Source organism: Orcinus orca, chromosome 6 (assembly GCF_937001465.1).
Source record: "Orcinus orca chromosome 6, mOrcOrc1.1, whole genome shotgun sequence".
NCBI classification, from domain to species: domain Eukaryota; kingdom Metazoa; phylum Chordata; class Mammalia; order Artiodactyla; family Delphinidae; genus Orcinus; species Orcinus orca.
This window is the reverse complement of record NC_064564.1, coordinates 43,908,318-43,928,085: the sequence shown is the minus strand read 5'-3', so window position 1 is coordinate 43,928,085 and position 19,768 is coordinate 43,908,318.

The window sequence follows — 19,768 nt, the reverse complement described above, 5'->3', positions numbered from 1 at the left end:
AGGCACAGAAGAGACAGTAGCCTGTCTGCAAGGGAAAGCTTCAGTCCAGTGTGAAAACATACAGACCGTGACTAAAACATATTTATAGCCATGAAATAAAGTTGTATGAAATACATTTTCTAGACCTCATATGGTCCAACAGGCAGTTTAACATGTCCAGGAGCAGTATGAAGAGGCTTCCCTAGGTTGCACTTCAGACAAGTGGGACAAGTGAAGTAGGCACATTTTGCAGCCTTGTTAATGTTTATCTACCAATTTTGATTCATGAATGCTATAATTTTTTCAGTAGACCAATGGTGTAATGCATGTACAGTGGTGAGGAGTGTGAATTTTAGAGTCTCTGGTAAAACCAGGTTGTAATTTGGTCCAAACCAGAGCTTTCTTTTTTTATTAAACCAAGAATTGTTGAATTTCCAATCTTGTTTTTCCTTTTCTGAGGCCAAATTTTGAGCTTCTATAGCCAGCTTTCCTAAGTTATCATTTTGGAGAAATATCTCTTTTGACCATGATGGAGGTTTGGCTGCTTCTGGTTCTGTTAAGGGCAGTATTCCTTGCAGAAACATCAGCAAGCTGATTTCCTTTAGCTTCCAGGAAGTCAAGTTTAGAGCCTGAGAATCTTAATAATAGCTAAAGCAACAGGTAAAATTATTGCATCCCATAATTCCTATACATAAAGGCCATTTAAAATTTTATTCCCACTGGAAGTAAGAAAGCTATAGTGCTTCCTCAACATTCCAAAATCATGAGCTACTCTGAAAGCACATATATTATCAGCATAAATATTAGCAATTCTGCCCTTGGCTAAAGTGCAAGCCCATGTAAGAGCTTATAATTCAGAATTACCTATGGCCCAAGTAGCCATAGGTAATATATGCTGCCACAATAACATTAAAAGGAGTTGCAATAGCATACCTAGCACAATATTTGCCATTGTCACCTTCTAAATAAGAACCATCAATGAACCATGGGAAGTCAGCATTACCTGAAGGAATTTCCTGCAGATTTTCATGAGGAGTCAGGAGGTGATTAAGCAGCTGTGAGTGACTTCATTGGTGATGGAGGGGAGAAGAGTAGCAGGGTTAAGATTATTGCAACATAAAAGAGTTATGTGAGGAGAAGTTGACATAAAGACTTCATAGAAGGTGAGGCAGCTGACTGAGAAATGTTGAGTGTGACAAAAATTCATGAAAGCTTCTACTGCATGAGGTACAAAAATGGTTAAAGGGGATTCCACGTGGATTTTCCCAGTGGTCTTAACCAAAAGGGCAGTGGCCATAATGGCTCTAAGGCAAGGAGGGTATCCTTGTGCCACAGGGTCCAGTTGCTGGCTAAATAACCTATGGATTGATAGTGGACCCATGTTTTGGGGTGAGTACCCCAAAGGCATTCCCTTCTTTTTTATATACGAAAGGGAAAAGGGGAATCTGATAACTGGGATGCCCAAGGGCAGGTGGGTTCATCAAACTCATCTTTAAGGCCTTCTATGTCATCCAGTTCTTCCCATTAAATTGGGTTGGGGTTGTTCTTGTTTAGTAACAATATACAGAGGTTTGGTCATAAGAGAGAAATTTGTAATTTAATTTCAGTAATAATGACTAGCCCAAGAAAATTCCCAATTGGTACTTAGTTTTGGATTTTGAAAAACTTAGGGCACAATAAATTCTATCTGGATCTAGATATGGCCCTTGTTCTGATATCAGGTGCCTTAAATATTGAACCAGGGTTTGGACAAACTGCAATTTTTCTTTGGAGACCTTATGTCCCTTTAAGGCTAAAAGCTTTAGCAAATGAATGCTGTCTTCCTTTGAGGAGGCCTGAGAAGGAGAGCAAACAGGCAAATCACCCACCTATTGCAACAAAGTAGAACCTCTGGGGAACTTATGCCATCCAGATTAGTCTTCAGATTTATAAGAAATATGGACTCTCAGTAAAACCCTGCAAAATTACTGTCCAGGGGAATTGTTTTTCTTCCCAAGTGAAAGCAAAACAGTATTGACTAGCGTCATCAATTGGAATGCTAAGGAATGCCCCGCATAAGTCAATTACAGTAAAAAATTGACTTCTCATGGGAATGAATGTTAGTAACATATGAGGGTTAGGAACAAAAGGTTGTCAAAGGATAACATTTTTGTTTATTGCTCAGAGGTCCTGACCAATGTTTCACCTTTGTCCCTAAGGTTTTCTCACTAGTAAATGGGAGTATCACAGGAACTAATACAAGGGAGAGTGAGGCCTTGAGTGTTGTAATCTATTATGAGCTTTATGTCTTGAATGGCTTCTTTATTTATAGGATATTGATTAATTCTGGGAAGAGATTTTGAGGAATCTATTTGAATCTTAAGGGGAAGTGCACTGTGAATTTTGCCAATATCAGTTGGAGATTTTGCCCATAATAAGGGTGGTAGCTGATTCAACAGGGATAAATCTTCAGTGTTTCCAGAATCAGTTCCAGTAGCAGCAGAACCACCAGACAGAGCAAAGAAAAAATATCAAAGGGTCATTTATTGTTGAGGGCCTGCATGATGACTACTGTCAATTTCTAGAATTATTTCCCACTTTTGGAAAGAAATTCTGGCCTAATACTTCTCTAAGAAGTCTCAGCCTAATAAGTGGGTAGGGGCAAAGGAGCCAAAGAGAAAAGGATGTGTATCTCTTAAATGACTTAAAGAAAGGGAATAGGTTCAGAGACAGGAACTCTTGAGGTTCATTAGAAATCCCTGCTATTCGAACTGTTTGAGTACTCCAAGGCAGGGGCTGCTTTATAGTTGTGGATTTGAGCACCAAGAATATGGCTCTGGTGTCAATTATGATTGGAAAAGATTCATCCCTAATCTGGAGAAATATTTCCAAGCCAATTGAGAAAAAGAATTAGAAAAGACTTGTGAAATTCCTTAGAGCTCCATCATTGAGAAATGGGAGGACACTGGAAAGGCTGGTTAGAGGGCTGAAGGTGTCAGAAGCAATTAAATTTATAATAATCTCTTTTCCAGTGTCCTGGCTTTTTGCAATAGTATTAGAAAGTAGGAGGGTTTTTGTTCATTTAGGTGCCTTCAATTTCTGGAGCTGAAGATTGAGAATTTTGGTGGTCTTCCTTTGAGATGACTCATCTAGAGTATGAGAGAGCTGGTTTGCCAGATTGACTAAATCCGGAGTGGACATGGTTTTCCATTTCATCCTGGTACTTTTTACTATAGAAGAAAAAGGTCCCAGTTCAGCCCATTAACAAATATAGAATTAAAAGCTACTCAGGTGGACTCAATATCTGAAGTAAGGACAGAATTTTTTTAAAAATCTGAAGTCGATTGTATTAGTTAAGAACAGGTTCAGCAGATTTTTGTGTGCAAGCCTGAATTGTGTTCCAATCAACAAGCTTTGGAAAAGCTTTAGGAGTTGCTCAATGAAGTTGCCTAGCAATTGCCTGAGGCTGATTACATAACAAGCTATGGGGCTGATTCCTGGTTGTAATTCTAGGGACCTTTAGGATTTTCCCAATTACCAGTTTTTATCCAATGCTGGCCCTGTCCTTAACAGACAAGCATATGAACTAGCTGACGTAAGTCAGAGAAACCAGGTTGATAAGTTTGAATGACTATATTAAAATTCCTCAGCAAATCTGTGAGGATCTTCGGTTACTTTGGGAAAATCTTTGACTATGGCTCATATTTCAGCTTTAGTTCAGGGAAAATAAGAAATTAAAGGTTTAGCTTCTGCATCCTCAAAAGATTTATTTTTAAGTGGACAGGTTCTGATAAGATCAGAGGAAAAGTGAGTGGGGAGAGTTTCAGAGAAAAGGGACGTTTGGTGAGAGAATTAGGATGGGTGAACTGAAGGTAGAGAGGAGATGTAGGTGGCATAGAAGGGAAGGAGAAATATGGTGTCAGAGGCAAAATCTGACCATGGGGAGCCAAGAAAGTCAAGATGGCATCAGAGGTGGAGCCTGAGACAAAGAAGCCAAGGAAGCCAACTCATCTTTCTTTAATCATTTTAAAGTTTAATCATTTGTTTGCCTCAGCTAATCTTATTTTGCACATTGTCAATTTCTGGCTCGTGATAATATTTGGAAGCCTTGAAATACCAATGAAATAGTCATGCCATTCATTTCTGGAAATTTTAGAGCAACTGTAGTCCAATTCAGTTTCAAGAAAATTGAGTTTGGGGATTTCAAGAATTCCCCATAAGGGCCATTGATATTCTAAATTGTCTTTGGTCAGGTCGGTCCATTTAGTTAGAAATGTGCATGAGGAAAGATCTTGATTTATCAACATACAGTTGGCTGGAGTCCCTCTGGGGTGAGCCAGCCCTCAAAATACTTAGAAAACTGGGATCTCCTTTGTCAGAGGCTTTTCTCTTGACTAAAAGAACGATTTTCAAACAACTTAAACAGTTTATAGTTCAAACAGCTCAATTCAAATAGCTTGCAATTCAAATAGCGTGAAGCCCTTATAACAGCCTGTTCTAAGGGAACAGTTTGGTCCTAGAGTATCTAAGCCAAAGGCTTTTTAGCCACTTCCCATAGAACAGCCCCTATTCCAAAGGAATGGGCCGACTGCTGAACAGGCACAGTTTCAGTGAAACAGCACTTATTTCCAAAGGATGGGCTGAAGCCTTCTCAGCCAGTTTTAGTTGAAAGAGTCTAATCTCAAAGCCAGACCAAAGTGCGAAAAATACTCACATACAGTCGAAAGTCTTAATCAGAAAGGATGAAACCTTAAACTAGATCTCAGATAAAGCCTGGAGAACTTCAAAAGCAAAGTGGGTGGGTGGGTAGGGACATCAGATCAAGGAGAAAGACATATCTTCAAACTCCAGGGCAGCCAGAAAAGCACTGATCAGCAAAGGGCTTGCTTTTGGGTACTGCACCTGTTTGCTCACCAACCCCAGAGCTGTCAGGGGTCTTCTCTGGGCACTGTACAGGCCACCAAAATGTTGACCTGAAACAAAGACTGCAGAGATTTCTCCAGCAAAGACTTTCAATTTTGGATCTGCAACAATGGCAAGCCATGTGCAAGTGCCTGCATGGCAAGGGAAGGAAACTGCTTTTATGGTGGAGAAAAGGAATTTGGGACGGCTGTAGTAAACAAAGAGTCCATGGCTTTTCATTGGCTGAGTCCTTGCCAGGAAAGGAGTCTTTCTTCTTTCTGTCCGGCACAGCTATCATCGTAGAGAGTGAGAGCTCCCCCTTCTGGTCTCCTGACGCTATTTAATTGAGGGTTCTGTTTATTAATTTTACAATATGAAGAAAAGTGTTATCACAGTGTTAGTCATTTTAGAGATTCAATGATCTGAATTTAATATGATATTTTAAGTGCATATGAATCCTAATTTGGGGAAAAAATAGAATGCATATCTTTTATTTCCCATACTCTTTAAATTTGGAATATGAATTTATATTTTATTAAGTTGCTCACAAAAATGAATGACATATTAATGCAAGACGGGGTTTAAGTTCTCAGTACAAAATGTCCGCTGAAGAAAATCCTCACCCAGAAGATATTTCTTCAGATTGAATAATTTCTGCTGAGGTCTCCAGCTGGTTTTCCATGAATTCCCAGAATATTTCAACCCAACATCAGCTGACACCTCCCCAGAGACCTAATGGCCTTTGCCCATACTTCTCCTGTCTAGTTCCCACCCTTCCTTGGGGGCCTAGGTTAATCATTTCTGTGTCTTACTAGCTCAGACCCCTCTGAAATTCTGTAGCAAGAAATTCTGAATTCTTGTTCTGTGTGCCTGCCACCATCCTCAGAAGTAAAGACAGAGGAAAGAGTGTGAAATAACATCAACACAGAAAACCAGTAAGGATATTTATTAGTAACTGTATACATGGACATATATGTGATAACCATACAGAGCACGTTTCCTTCTCAAATGATCTAATACCTCATAGAGAGTAAAGAAAACGACTCATTAATTTATGCATGTGTAGAATATCTCTGTGTGCGGGGACAAGGGATACAAAGTTGAAGTCATATTTTCAAAGGACTCACATTTTAGGTGAAATACACTGACTAAGAAATACTGTAGTATGCCCTCATGTACTTCTGCATAATGTACTCTGCATACTGGTGGCCAGTAAGAGATGTCTGAGGAAAGCACAGAGAATTTCTGTATCATGGCTTTGCGCACTTTCTTCTGTCTCTTTCCTGATTCTGAATGGGGCCACCACTCTCTGCTCAGTTTCAAAGGGGAAGGTGAGAAGAGATAAAAACTTAATCCCTCTGGGGGAAGGGTCAAAAGGAGGAATTTAGTAGAGATCACAGGTTTAGACCAAGAACCTCTCAATGAGCTGTTGGAATGAATCTGTTGATTCAGCTGCAAAGTCTTTTTTATTGATGGTAAGAGAGCATGCTCTGATCATCCTAGAGATGCCACAGGTCTACCTCAAAGCCTGTTTGGAACATACAAACTCATAGGGAACATTCTTGTCTTTCCAATCAGCTGAATGTGTAGAATTATCTCCAGTGCATCTGTGGCCATCATGATGATTTTGGAGATGTCTTTTTAGAAGGTCTCATTGGTCCCTTTATAAAACTAATTTCAGTTGTCTGACTTCTGAACTAACTCCAGTAGTTTCTTTTTAACGAAGGCTGTAAGTTTGTAGATTCATGTCAGCCTCAGCGATTGCTGTGGTTCTGCAGTCCAGCTGCTCTTCAAGGATAAATGCCAAATCAGAGCAGTAGAATCTATTTTCTGTATTTTTAATAGATAAATTGAGACCATTTTCTCCTAAGTAAATTTTGGATTACTTTTATTTTAATGCATTACCTTGAACTATCTGTACTGCAGTACAATTCACCTACTATGCCTCTGGCTACCCATATAGTCTCCTGAGAACTTTGACCCATCAGTCTGACATTTCACTCCTCAAAGAAGAGATATAGCCTTCTACTAGTTTGAAGATTTCAACATCTGTACTTCTTGTTCAGATTCATTATAAAGGGCAATGTTAAGTCACATTCTTCCACTTGAAGAAGTACATTTTATATATGCCTTTCTGTCTCTGTCTCTCTCATCATGCCTTTCCTTCTTGAAAATATTCTTAAATTGGAATCAAGAGCTGGGGTTCAGGAATGGGATGCAGGATTGTGTTAGAAAGCCAGGTTCAATAAGGGGTAGTGCTGCTGACCACTCTAAAATCCCTATTCAGCCATCATCTTCGATGAACAGCCACTGCTTTCCAATCATCCACAATTTATCAAGAGTCTAGCTCAGAAACTGTGTCAATCATACCTTAATATCTAAAAATAAATAAATAAAACAAAATAATAGTGTCCCGTAGGACCTCACCGATGACTTCATAAAAATATAAATATTCAAAATTTGCTCTCTTCTCTTTGTCTATATATACATATATATTTTTTAATATATATATTTGTCAATTTGTATATAAAATATTTTTTTTTCTGCAGGGGAAAGAACACCAGAAAAGGGTCACTTATTCAAGTTTGATTACTTCTTATGAAAGCTGCATTTCTTTTTTTCTTTTCTTTTTTTTTTTTTTTGGGGGGTACGCGGGCCTCTCACTGCTGTGGCCTCTCCTGTTGTGGAGCACAGGCTCTGGACGCGCAGGCTCAGCAGCCATGGCTCACGGGCCCAGCCGCTCCGCAGCATGTGCGTTCTTCCCGGACCGGGGCACGAACCCATGTCCCCTGCATCGGCAGGCGGACTCTCAACCACTGCGCCACCAGGGAAGCCCAAGCTGCATTTCTTAATCATTAATTTATTTAGTATGTTTAACTCACAATTCAGTAATTCTATTCTTTGTAATGGAATGTACTAGTTTTTACAATGGGAAGGTAACTGTTCTCTGTTTCTTAAGATTTTTCTTAAGGAATTTGAAATCTCCTGTAAGCAAGGATGCCTTACATTCGTGTAACTGAAGACCTCAGTGCGAACAGTCTTAATAAGTTTTATCTCATGTAAAAAGAAGTCTAGGTGCAAGATGGAAATGTGGAGGCTGTGGCTCAGTTTCTCTTGCCTCTACCCTCCATGTCTTGACTTCACACCCAGGCTAGTAGACACACAACTCTGGAATTTCCAGGCATTATATCTAGAGTTAGCAATGTCCATTGGAAGGAAGTCCGTCTTTTTTTCGTGTCTTCATCTAAGCAGCAAGGACCTATTTCCTATATGTCGTACAGAAAATTTTCTCATGTCTCATTGTCCTGCATTTGATTACACGTCCAGAGTAAGGAGAATGTGGCAAGGAGGATGTGATTGGCTTAGAATAATAATTTAGTCAACCAAAGAATATTTTGTTTGCAAAATGTATGTATGGGGACAGACATTTTTGGAAAAAAAGTACAAAAATTTACATCTATAAGTTCTTCAAAGCTAAAGAAAAAAATGGCTTTCATTTGGGCAAAAAGTATATATATATACATGAATTATCCAACGTCCATAATTTTTAAAGTATATGCAAAGCAGTAATCTTTGACTGAAAAATTGTTACTCATATTCTGAAACAATGTGATTTTAAAATCTTTTATTGAATTAGATTTGATTGGATATCTAATCAGCTTTTAAAAGAAATTATATAATAATATTAATGGAGCTAGATGAGAAAAACAATTATGAAAAACTAAACATTTAAGTATCCTTTAAGCATATTTTATGCTCATTAATTCTCTGTCCAGTTTCCAAAGGGTAAAAATCACAGTTGCCATAAAGTAGCCTTATAACTCTTGTTACAAATGGTGTTTTTAATTTTTAGTTTCATGATTTACAATACTTATGAAGAATTATTTCTGCTCCTGGAAAAATATTGAAAAAAAATCAGTATATCACTACGTATTTTCCTGAAAAGTTATCACTGCCAGTGGGTGGAGGATTGATGTCTTAGGGATTCACAAGAGGGAAAATATTTTTTTGTGACAGGTTCCTTTGCAGGTCAAACCATTGGTCGTGCTGTAAGAAAACTCATTTAACTTAGTCTTACCCAGCATTTATCAAGTTATTTGATCATGGATTTCTATTATGGTGGAATAAAAGTTAATATCTTTTTTTTTTTTTAATTTATTTATTTAGGTTTTTTTTGGCCACATTGGGTCTTTGTTGCTGTGCGTGGGCTTTCTCTAGTTGTGGAGAGCGGGGGCTACTCTTTTTGTTGCGGTGCGCTGGCTTCTCACTGCGGTGGCTTTTCTTTGTCGCGGAGCACGGGCTCTAGGCATGCAGGCTTCAGTAGTTGTGGCACGTGGGCTCAGTAGTTGTGGCTCGCAGGCTCTAGAGCACAGGCTCAGCAGTTGTGGCTCATGGGCCCAGCTGCTCCGCGGCATGTGGGATCCTCCTGGACCAGGGCTCGAACCCGTGTCCCCTGCATTGATAGGCGGATTCTCAACCACTGCGCCACCAGGGAAGTCCCAAAAGTTAATATCTTGATGGGATCTTGTTTCCTAGGAAAATACTTGGGGAAATGCTGAGTTAGAAAATGGGGAAATAAAAATATTAATAATCAGAAATGGAGGATTTGAGCTAAAAGTTTTGAAAAGCTGAATCTCCTAAGCAGAAGCTGAGATTCTTTGGGGTGCTAGGTGTTTATTAGGTCATCAGTGCCTGTGAAAGAAGGGGAGGAAGTAGGAATAGGCAAAGGGAGTTGTTGAATTATGAACCGGGTCTGACAAAGCTCTAACCAAAATGATGAAGAACTCTGAGCAATGCCATCAGAACTGTCCCACGTTGAGTCAGAACTGCTGGGCCTTTACATGTCTACCTTGCTCAGTTACCAGGTGGTTGCTAGGGAAAGCAGTGTGACTTCAGATGGTTCTCTGTAGTAGCAGCAGACACTGAAGTAGATGACAACAGGTGGCTGTCTACTGACAGTGCTCCATACACCTGGGTAGCAAGTCCTTCCTTGGAAAGGAATTTGGGAAGTTCATTCATCTTTGTGTCTACCATAGTCCTCACTGGTGCTAAGTTCCACTTCTACATATACATCCTGAGAGCAGCTCCTACAGGATTTCTATAGGCTTCTTCTCCTGAGGAGAGTGATGGTCCTTGGAAACAGACAATCAGAATGTGTGCTCCTTTTCAGATTGGAGTAGAAATGAATGCATTGACCAAATCAAAGCACCTACGGTTTATAACTCAGTTGGGCGCTTGCTGTATTTACTGGTGAAAGTGAACTCCCTTTGTAGAGCAGGACCCTTCAGAGCACAAACTGTAGTTACAGAAAGCACAAAGTCTCCCAGGGGGTCATCAGAAGTGAAGGTAAACGAGACCACTCCTACTTCCACCACTTGATTTCTGGACTTACATATTCATCCATATTCACCCATATTTGGTGACACTGTGCCGTATAAAATTTTTTCTTCAATGCACTCTGGAGGAGGTTCTCTGTCTTTAGAAAATAATGCCTCTGAGCTGGTGCTTCATCTGTACCTTCACAGCCATTTCAGTGCTCTGTCAGGCCAGCAGCTTCTGGGTAGTGGCGTATGTGGATAGTGTGGTCATGAGCCTATTCCCACACTTTGTCTCCTGTAAAATGTTCCGCTGGTCTCCATGAGATGCTGTGGGACTCCATGCCAAGGGACAAACACTCTGTAAGACCTCACACAGCTGTGCTAAATTCTGGGAGTAAGTAAGGAAAACACACTCCCAGAATATCTGTCTATTGTTACGAGAACCAATGTCTACACCTTCCAGCGTGGAAGGAGCAAAGTTGGTCTCCTTGAAAATGGTACCATATTGGGAGCTAAGACCTGTTTTCTATTGCCAGTATGTTGTACAATGGGTCTTAACAGTAGCTAGAGCAGCCTTGGTGATTGGAAGCCCATGTTGTTGAGTATACGTATAGCTTCTGCTATGGTCTGAATGTATCCCCCCAAATTCATATGTTGAAAACTTAGTGCCCAAAGTGATGGTATTAGGGGAGGGGCCTTTGGGAGGTGATTAGATCATGAGGGCAGAACCCTCATGAATGGGATTAGTGCTCTTATGGAGAGTTAGCTCACTCTGTGAAGATACATGAGAAGTCTGCCACCCAGAAGAGGACCCTCACCTGACCATACTGGCACCCTGATCTCAGACTTCCAGCCTACAGAACTCTGAGAAATACACTTCTATTGTTAATAAGCTACCTTGTCTGTGGTATTTTGTTATAGCAGCCAGAATGGAGCTTCTATATCTGTCACCTTGACCACTTCATTTATATTCCCATCGTACCTTACTTTGAAGTGGCTATTGACAGAAATCACTGACAATGTCAGGTGTTTATTTACTTCTTCCCTGATAACTGTTCTCTGGCGGCTGTTAGTATGTACTATAAAGATCTTCACACAATGCCCACCTCCATGTGTTCAGCTGTATTCCTCTACTCAAGATCTGTCTATTCCCTAATCTTGTATTTTTTCCCTCTCTGGACCCTGATCAGCTGACCAGGCCATTTACTATTATCCCGAACATCCTTATGTAATCTAACCTTGGGTTATTTCTTTTTCAACACAGAGTAAATGACCAGTGGCACTGCCCAAAATTCTGCCCATGGGAAGGATTTTTCCTCATGGCAGTCTTGCAAGGCCCCCCCGAAGTGAGGTTGTGATGCAACTAACATCCATTTTTGACTTTCACCACTATAGTGAGCCAACATACTCATAATCCAAGTTTGGGCCTTGTTGTTCTTCTTTAGCTCATGTGGGAGCCCTGAAATAACCATAGTTGTAAGCTCAGGAGTAGGCACTGGTGCAAAGTGATGGATACCGCTGTGGTCTGGGTTTCCTATTTATGCAGATTTCTTGTACCCTATGGTCTTTCTCATGGTCAATTTGGGATATATTTTTTTCATTTTATGCCAAATTACTGCTGGCCCACCTAAACTAATGACTTGGGCTGACAGACTTAGCTCTGGAAGGGTAGTTGTAGATCCAGGGTCATTGACTCTCTGTGGCCAGATGTTCTGTCCCTACTAGGCCCCCAAACAGCATTCCACAGGTTGTTTTATAAAAGGTGTGTGATTGTTTGCTTTATTTGGCATGATCTTGCTCCAGAATCCTTGGGGTTTCTTGGGAAGACATATTATTTTCTCTGGTTGAATGCTATCGTCTTGATCCAGAATCCCAGGGTCCTGCATTGTGATTTTTCCTCTGGGGCTTGCCACAAATTCCACACTTCATCGTTTCCAGCCACGACATCTCCAGTAATGTAGGTGCTGCCAAATCATGCAACTCAAGTATCAGGGCTTCTTACACTGTAACCTGGATCTGCTGCAGAGCCCTTTCCTGCTCTGGGATCCTTTCAAAGTTGGCAGCATCTCACTTCATTCAGTATAAGGGCCTGAGAAGTATTCTGAGGTGTGTAATATGCTGCCACCAGAATCTGAAGAAATGAACTGGGTATTGTGCGTTTGTTTTCATGGTAGGATATGCACAATGAAATTGTTTTTCTTCTACTGTGGAGATGATCCAGCAGACACATGACCACTGGGTCTTTAAAAAGTTGTATGAATGTTGTTGGAATTTTCACTCTGTGTAGGATTATCTTCCACTCTCCAGAATATCAATGTGGGGCTTGTACCAGATGCCAAATATGTCACTCCAAAGTATATATATGGCGACAAGGTAAGTGCCACTGGGAGGTCTGTAGACCCAGTGGGACCACCAAGCTGACTATTTACCACTTGGCCTGCAGATGATATCTCTTTTATAAGGGCCCTAATGCTAGTGAGGATTCTGGGTACCAGTGCCAACCCAGACACTGTGTCCAACATTCCTCAGAATTTCTAGATTTCTCCCTTTTTCAGGTGTACAGTTACTTGAACAAACAGTCATAGGCCACTTTGTAAAAGTACTGGAAAAATTACACACATTACCATGTGTACTTGCCATGATGTTTCAGGGTCCTTCTTCCTAGAAACATGGACACATTACAGTCAATGCGTTCAACATCTGAAAACTGGTTCTGTTCTAAAATAAAACAAGGAACCATGACTTTTATGGAATGGCTGCTATCAGCTACTCAGTCACCCATTCTTATTTCCTCTGATGTTAAAGGTACCCATCTATTTTGCCCCTAAGTAAAATGTATTCTTTTGATCATGTCAGTAACACTGTACAGATCAGGCCCCCTTGGCTGCCACTCCAAACGTATAGGTCATTACAATAATAGTAACCCCTTGGCTTCCAGTGCTTAAACAACGCCATTTGACCTCTCTACTTTTTCAGTATTATAGCATCTTCACTGATATCAGTGAGCCAAGTTCTGTAACAACCTCTCTTATTATCATCATCAACAGCCTGTCTCACCATCTAGAGACGAAGCCACAACTAAAACTTTTAGTGGTACTTATGTTCCTCTTGACTTTGCATTCTTTATGGCCTTGGTATGTGGTGTGTCCTCTGGGTTTTTCTGTGGAATACAATCATCTGGAGGCTTTTTAGGGAATACATTGTATAGCTATTCCCAAATGCCCACTTCCCTAATACTTTTAATCCCTTCCCTTACCATTTACCATGGCGATTCTGTCCTTTCAACTTTCTTCAATACAGGCATCACTTTTTCTATGTTTCTAAGTAAGTTTCATCCTAGCTGCAAGTTTGCAGCTCCTACTCTTTGCCTAAGTGTAAACATAGTGTCTTGTGAGTATACTCCCAAATTCTTTAGCACCTTCAGAACCTGGTACTGTCTTTACTCTCTTAGCTCCTACCATTGCGTGCTGGCTAGGTCTTGCAACTATTTTCTGGTATAATCTTGTTTCTCCTATGTCAGGCCTACCAATGCCCCAGCAAGATTACATTGTAAACTAACCCCAGTTATTGGCATTGTGGCCATGAGGAGAGGTGAGATTAAATCCTTAGAAGGTAACATGACTTTTAAAGATAGAAGCCTCTGCAGTTTCTTCTACTATGGGAGTAGGATATATTGTTTGTAGTATGTGTATGGGGAGTGTAGGGAAAGGCAGGGAGATTTTTCAAGCTCAGAAGTTTAGGAGGAGGCTGGGGAGTCAAAATACGGAGGGGCATGCACTCAGATATGATCAGTTCATCTAGAGGATAGACCTAGATGTCGAAGCCTCAAATTTTTCCAAGTAGGGCCTTGACCTTGGCGTAGCAGTCTCTCCTTGGTCTGGCATTTAATTTTCTTTGCAGTTAGGTCACTCATACATCCAATACTCAAAATCATTAGTCCATCCCCTTCTACTGGGACACCGTCCCATTCATTTCTGGTAAAAATGTTAACAACTGAACTGCCACCTACGTCAAGGACAATTTGTGCCCTTTTGTTCCACCCCTACCCCCATCACCACCACCAGGGCTGGGGTCTTTATCTAACAGGACAGTCAGTAATCCACAACTCCATCTTATTGCCCACATTCTTGAACCAGTCCTGGTATCTACTGCCTCAGTTTGGATTCCTATGAAATGGATGCTAAGAAAATATACAGTGCAAGTTTATTGCTGAGCAATACCTGTGAAAGGAAGGAGGAAGGAACTGTATTGGACAGAAGGAGGAAGTGTGATGGGGGAGGTGAGCACAAAAGCCTTGGTTAACCCACTGTGGAGCATTGGAGTGAGGAGTGCCTGTCTGAGCTGTTCCACATCAGATTGAAGTGGCTCACTGCTGCTGAAGTAGACCCTGAAGGAGCAGACAGCTGGAAGCCATCTGCCAACTGCACTCTGTATATGCACTCTGTTACCTTGAAGGAGGATCATGTCTACCACAGAGGTGGAAAAAATTCTCTAAAGGAAATATTACCTTCCTTCTTTATCTTTATATACAGCCAGACAGATAAGAAACTATCTTAACTTTGAAAGACCTTACTAAAGGAAAGTATAAAGCGCCCCTATAACGTTTTATTTCAAAACTCTGCTGGCTAAAAGTACGCTAGGTTAAAGAAAGCAACTTTTGGGGAGGCTGTACTGAAAACACTTATTTTTCCTCCCTGACGATGCAGAGAATTATATGGCTGAATACACTGTGAGTGTAATTCACCAGACTCTTATTGTTAGGGCAGCCGTCTAGCAAGCCAAGCACTAAGTGTGCCTAGAGATAATCTTTCTTTGAAGAACACTGCAAAGTTCTTGCCTTAAAGATAGGTAATGGCCCTACCAAATGCAACACGGATTTTGTGCAGAGAAAATGTCAAAACCTCCCAAACAATTCGACTTAAAATGGTAGATGTGATGAATTTCCATGTGGTTTCCTATATTTCTGTTTCAGAATTTAGTCTCAGGTGTTGTATATTATTGGTTCATATTTGATATTTACTTCCAAATATTTCCAAAATCATAACCATCCCTCCCCGCAGGGAGGATACTGGAAGTCAAGAAGCTTTACTTTGAGTTTTATAAATATAATTTCATTGATTAGATGACATTTTGTAATACAGGGATATTTGTGATTTTTAACTCTTCATGATGCAATAGTATGTGAGAGTGCCTCTATTTTGTTCAGTTCAGCCCCAATTCTTTTGTAATTTCTATGTGGTAGGCATTATATTAGGTGCTGGGAAAACACAGATAAATAAGATGCGGAAAATACACTATTAGCTGCTCAAAGGGATGCAATGTGTGAGATTAAAATGGGCTTTTAGCTTGTAAGGGGTGTAAATTACACCCTGAGCCTCTTTCCTTAGGAGATGTATATGGAAGGAGCAACAAAACATCATTATCTGGATTCTCTTTATCTTAAGCTGATCCTTGTACATTATCCTTGTATACATGATCAAACATGAATCCCTATTGTCTCTGTAGAGCTAAAGGCTCACTCTCTTAGGGCTCAAGCTATAACGTATCAAAGAATCTAATCAGAAGAGAACTGTGGGAGTGTTTGTAACCAAGTCCCCTCTACCCGCAACTCCTTAGTCCTTCATAGGAAAGAGCAGTTGTGCATAGTATGCCTTGAACCAGAACCTCTCTCAAAATCAAGCAGATATAAACAGTATCACACAAATCCTATCATGTCTTTTAATTTTGTATGTGTTATGACTTAACACATCAATTTGTAGGAGGTTTTGAGTCATTGATGTTACTGAGTTTTCTATCTGGAGCTACCCACAGATATGAAGAAATGGAAAGGAAATAGTTCATACACTTATTTCTGGGATCAATAATCTCAGAGTCTGACTGATTAGCGTTTTCAAATGCTATCACAGTTGATTACAGAACCCTGAGAATAAAGGTGTAGGTGGTGCAGGAAAGACTATTGTTCTCACTGTGAACTCTGATTTTTTTCTTTTAGGTTGCAGAACGAAAAGCCTAAGGGAAAATGTAGGTCAAGTGCTGTTATCCCCTTGCAACTTTTACAAGAGCAATCACCAAATCACAGTGACTGGGCCTGCTTTCTAATGATGGGAAGGAAGAGAAGGGCAATAGGTGAAAAAGCAATGGGCAACTGTTTTTTTAACTCATATTTTAAAATACAAGGCAGCATAAATCAAATTTTTTAAAAATTAGGAATATATTTGATGATAGATTTAACCTAATTTGACTTTGGTTATTATGAGATGACTCTCAGCTTCCTATGAGATGACTTTGGGTTATTATCATATTAACATGACAAAGTGAGAAAAGGAGAAATTGAAACATGTTTATAAGGCACCGTGTTTAATGTGCTCTAATTCTCTAATTAACACACAGCCCTTTACCAAATAATTATTTCCTAAACATGTGGATGTTTAAGACGGGAGAGATGCTTTGTTCATTAGTATAATTATGGTAAAATCAGATCCACTTAATTTCTTGTTTACCTATATTATATTAATTTTAAAAACAATGTATAAGAATTTGGAGTATTTCCTATTACCTCAAAATCAGACATATTTGTTATCTAAGTGAACTTTTCTCATATCTCAAGAATAATATTATTTTAATTGGGACAGTTATTAATGTGATTAATATTATAATTAAATATATAACAAAACTTCCTATTGTATTAGAATTGGCTATGATGACTCTGCAGTGCTAATATATCATGTTAGAAATGTGAGTATAACTAGAAAACTGACGCAAAAGTCTCTCTTTCAGTGTTTTTTTTTTTTAGCACTGCCTTCAATTTTGAGCCAGACCTAGATATTTAATTTGAATTTTATGGTACAGGGTGTTGACAAAAATATTCTAGTTTGAGGAAATGATATGTCATATTATGAGATTAGTGTAAAGTTTTCTTTTTTTTTAACACATTTATTGGAGTATAATTGCTTTACAATGGTGTGTTAGTTTCTGCTTTATAACAAAGTGAATCAGTTATACATATACATATGTTCCCATATCTCTTGCGTCTCCCTCCCTCCCACCCTCCCTATCCCACCCCTCTAGGTGGTCAAAAAGCACTGAGCTGATCTCCCTGTGCTATGCGGCTGCTTCCCACTAGCTATCGATTTTACATTTGGTAGTGTATGTATGTCCATGCCTCTCTCTTTGTCCCATCTTACCCTTCCCCCTCCCCGTGTCCTCAAGTCCATTCTCTATGTCTGCATCTTTATTATAATCTCCAAAATTTACAAGCAGCTCAATATCAAAAAACAAACAATCCAATCCAAAAATGGGCAGAGGACCTAAATAGACCTTTTGCCAAAGAAGATATACAGATCACCAACAAACACATGAAAGGATGCTCAACTTCACTAATCATTAGTGTAAGGCCAACTGGCCCGAGGCAGGGGAACACAATCAGATTCACAGGTTGCATCAGACCGAAATTCTCCGGACCACCCAGTTCCAGAAACTGCCCTGGAGACATTCCAGACCACCCAGTTCCAGGAACTGACCTGGGGACTTTGAACCCAGCCCAGCCTTCCCACCTTTCGAGGGGCGGGACTAACGGTCCCCCAGGATACCCGAAAAGACCACCAAATAAGGAATACCCTGCGCCCTCCCAGATTCACCACACCACTTTCCCTTCTTCCCCTATAAAATCTTGCCCAACCCTTGCCCGGGTGCGACTTCTCTGGCCCCTTTCTCTCGGACCAGTGAGCCTCGCCCGGGAGCGCTCCCTAATAAAGCTCACTTGAAGCTTTCCTCTGTTTCGCGGTGCCGTTTGTTAAGATCCGACCTTACAATTAGAGAAATGCAAATCAAACTACAATGAGGTATCACCTCACACCAGTCAGAATGGCCATCATCAAGAAATCTACAAACAATAAATGCTGGAGAGGGTGTGGAGAAAAGGGAACCCTCTTGCACTGTTGGTGGGAATGTAAATTGATACAGCCACTATGGAGAACAGTATGGAGGTTCCTTAAAAAACTAAAAATAGGGCTTCTTCCCTGGTGGCGCAGTGGTTGAGAGTCCGCCTGCCGATGCAGGGGACGTGGGTTCGTGCCCTGGTCAGGGAGGATCCCACATGCCGCTGCTGAGCCTGCGCGTCCGGAGCCTGTGCTCCGCAACGAGAGAGGCCACAACAGTGGGAGGCCCGCGTACTGCAAAAAAAAAAAAAAAAAAACTAAAAATAGAACCACCATAGTGTAAAGTTTTGAAGGCAATCTGATGGGAAGCAAAGTGTTGGAGGTTGAGGGCACAGGTTGTTGTAGAGATGCAAAAGTAGGAGAAGATGCAGAGATAATGGAATGGGAAGACTGGTCATATTTATATTTTCTTTTATCTGTTTTATCATTTTGCCATTAATTGGTCCAAAAGACGTATATCTGGACACACCTTTTGAAAATCAGAACACAGTGGAGAGGAGAAGAAACTATACAGAATCAAGGGCACAATCTTGAGAAAATCACTCCCACTCTCTGAGGGTTCCCACTAACTCATTTGGAAAAGAAGATGTTGGACTTTAGTGATTTTTCAACTCTAAGGTTTCTGCATAGCAGCACAGCATAATGCATTAGGAAACACACTGCAAGAAATTTGTTCCCTAATTAATTGGATAATATTTGGAAACATTACAAGATTTTCCCTTATTCATATTTTTCTTCTGCTCTGATGACTAGTTCTTGAGGCTGAGATTTGTTTTCTCAGCAAAGGGAGGAACAAATACTACCAAGATAAGGAAAAGAATGACACTTAAGGGCAATTTCTACTGGAAAAGAATGGAAAACAGAATACTCTTTTTGTACTGGGGAAAGAAATTGGAGGAGAGGGAATGAGAGAGAACCAAGTGGCTAGACTCAATATCTTACGTAACTGATACTCCACCACTCATTGGAGTTAAATTTTAGGGAGGGAGGGCTAGAAAGAACATGATAAGTTTGGGAGTGATACCTTGCTTCTCAGGTATAGTCTGGTAATGTTGTAGAGAAGCTCAGCACTCACCTTTCCCTGTTCCAACAGCTGGAGAATTTGAATTTATTCAAGGAAGAAAAAAAAAGATAAAAAGAGAGATAGAAAATCCAGAGCTAATTGAAATTAAAATAAATTGCTGTTGATTGGTGTTTTTACGTCAGTATCTTTTAAACTGTAGCCGTAACATATTGGTGAATCTTGAAATCAATTTGTGGGTTAAAAATAGCATAAAGTAAAAAAAATACAAGTGTATCCCACATGGTGTTAAGTGTTGTTTGGCGAAATATGAGGTTCAGTTTTATATCAATAGTCAAATATTTCTATCTCTAAATCTATCTATATCCTCACACATACATATTTATACTTCTGTTGTACTACATCACAGTGAGAAAAGTATTTCTTACTGTGGGTGGATCGAAGTTAAAAACATGTTTAAATACAACTATGATATGTTTTTTAAACTGGAAGAGATTGTTACCTTGAATGGAAGTTTTCTTTGTTACTATCAGATGAGAATGGAAGCTCCAGATTAAAGATGAAACCAGTTTTTGAAAACAAATTAATTTTTTCTCATGTCTGAATTTTTGTGTGTAAATTTTGACCCTAAT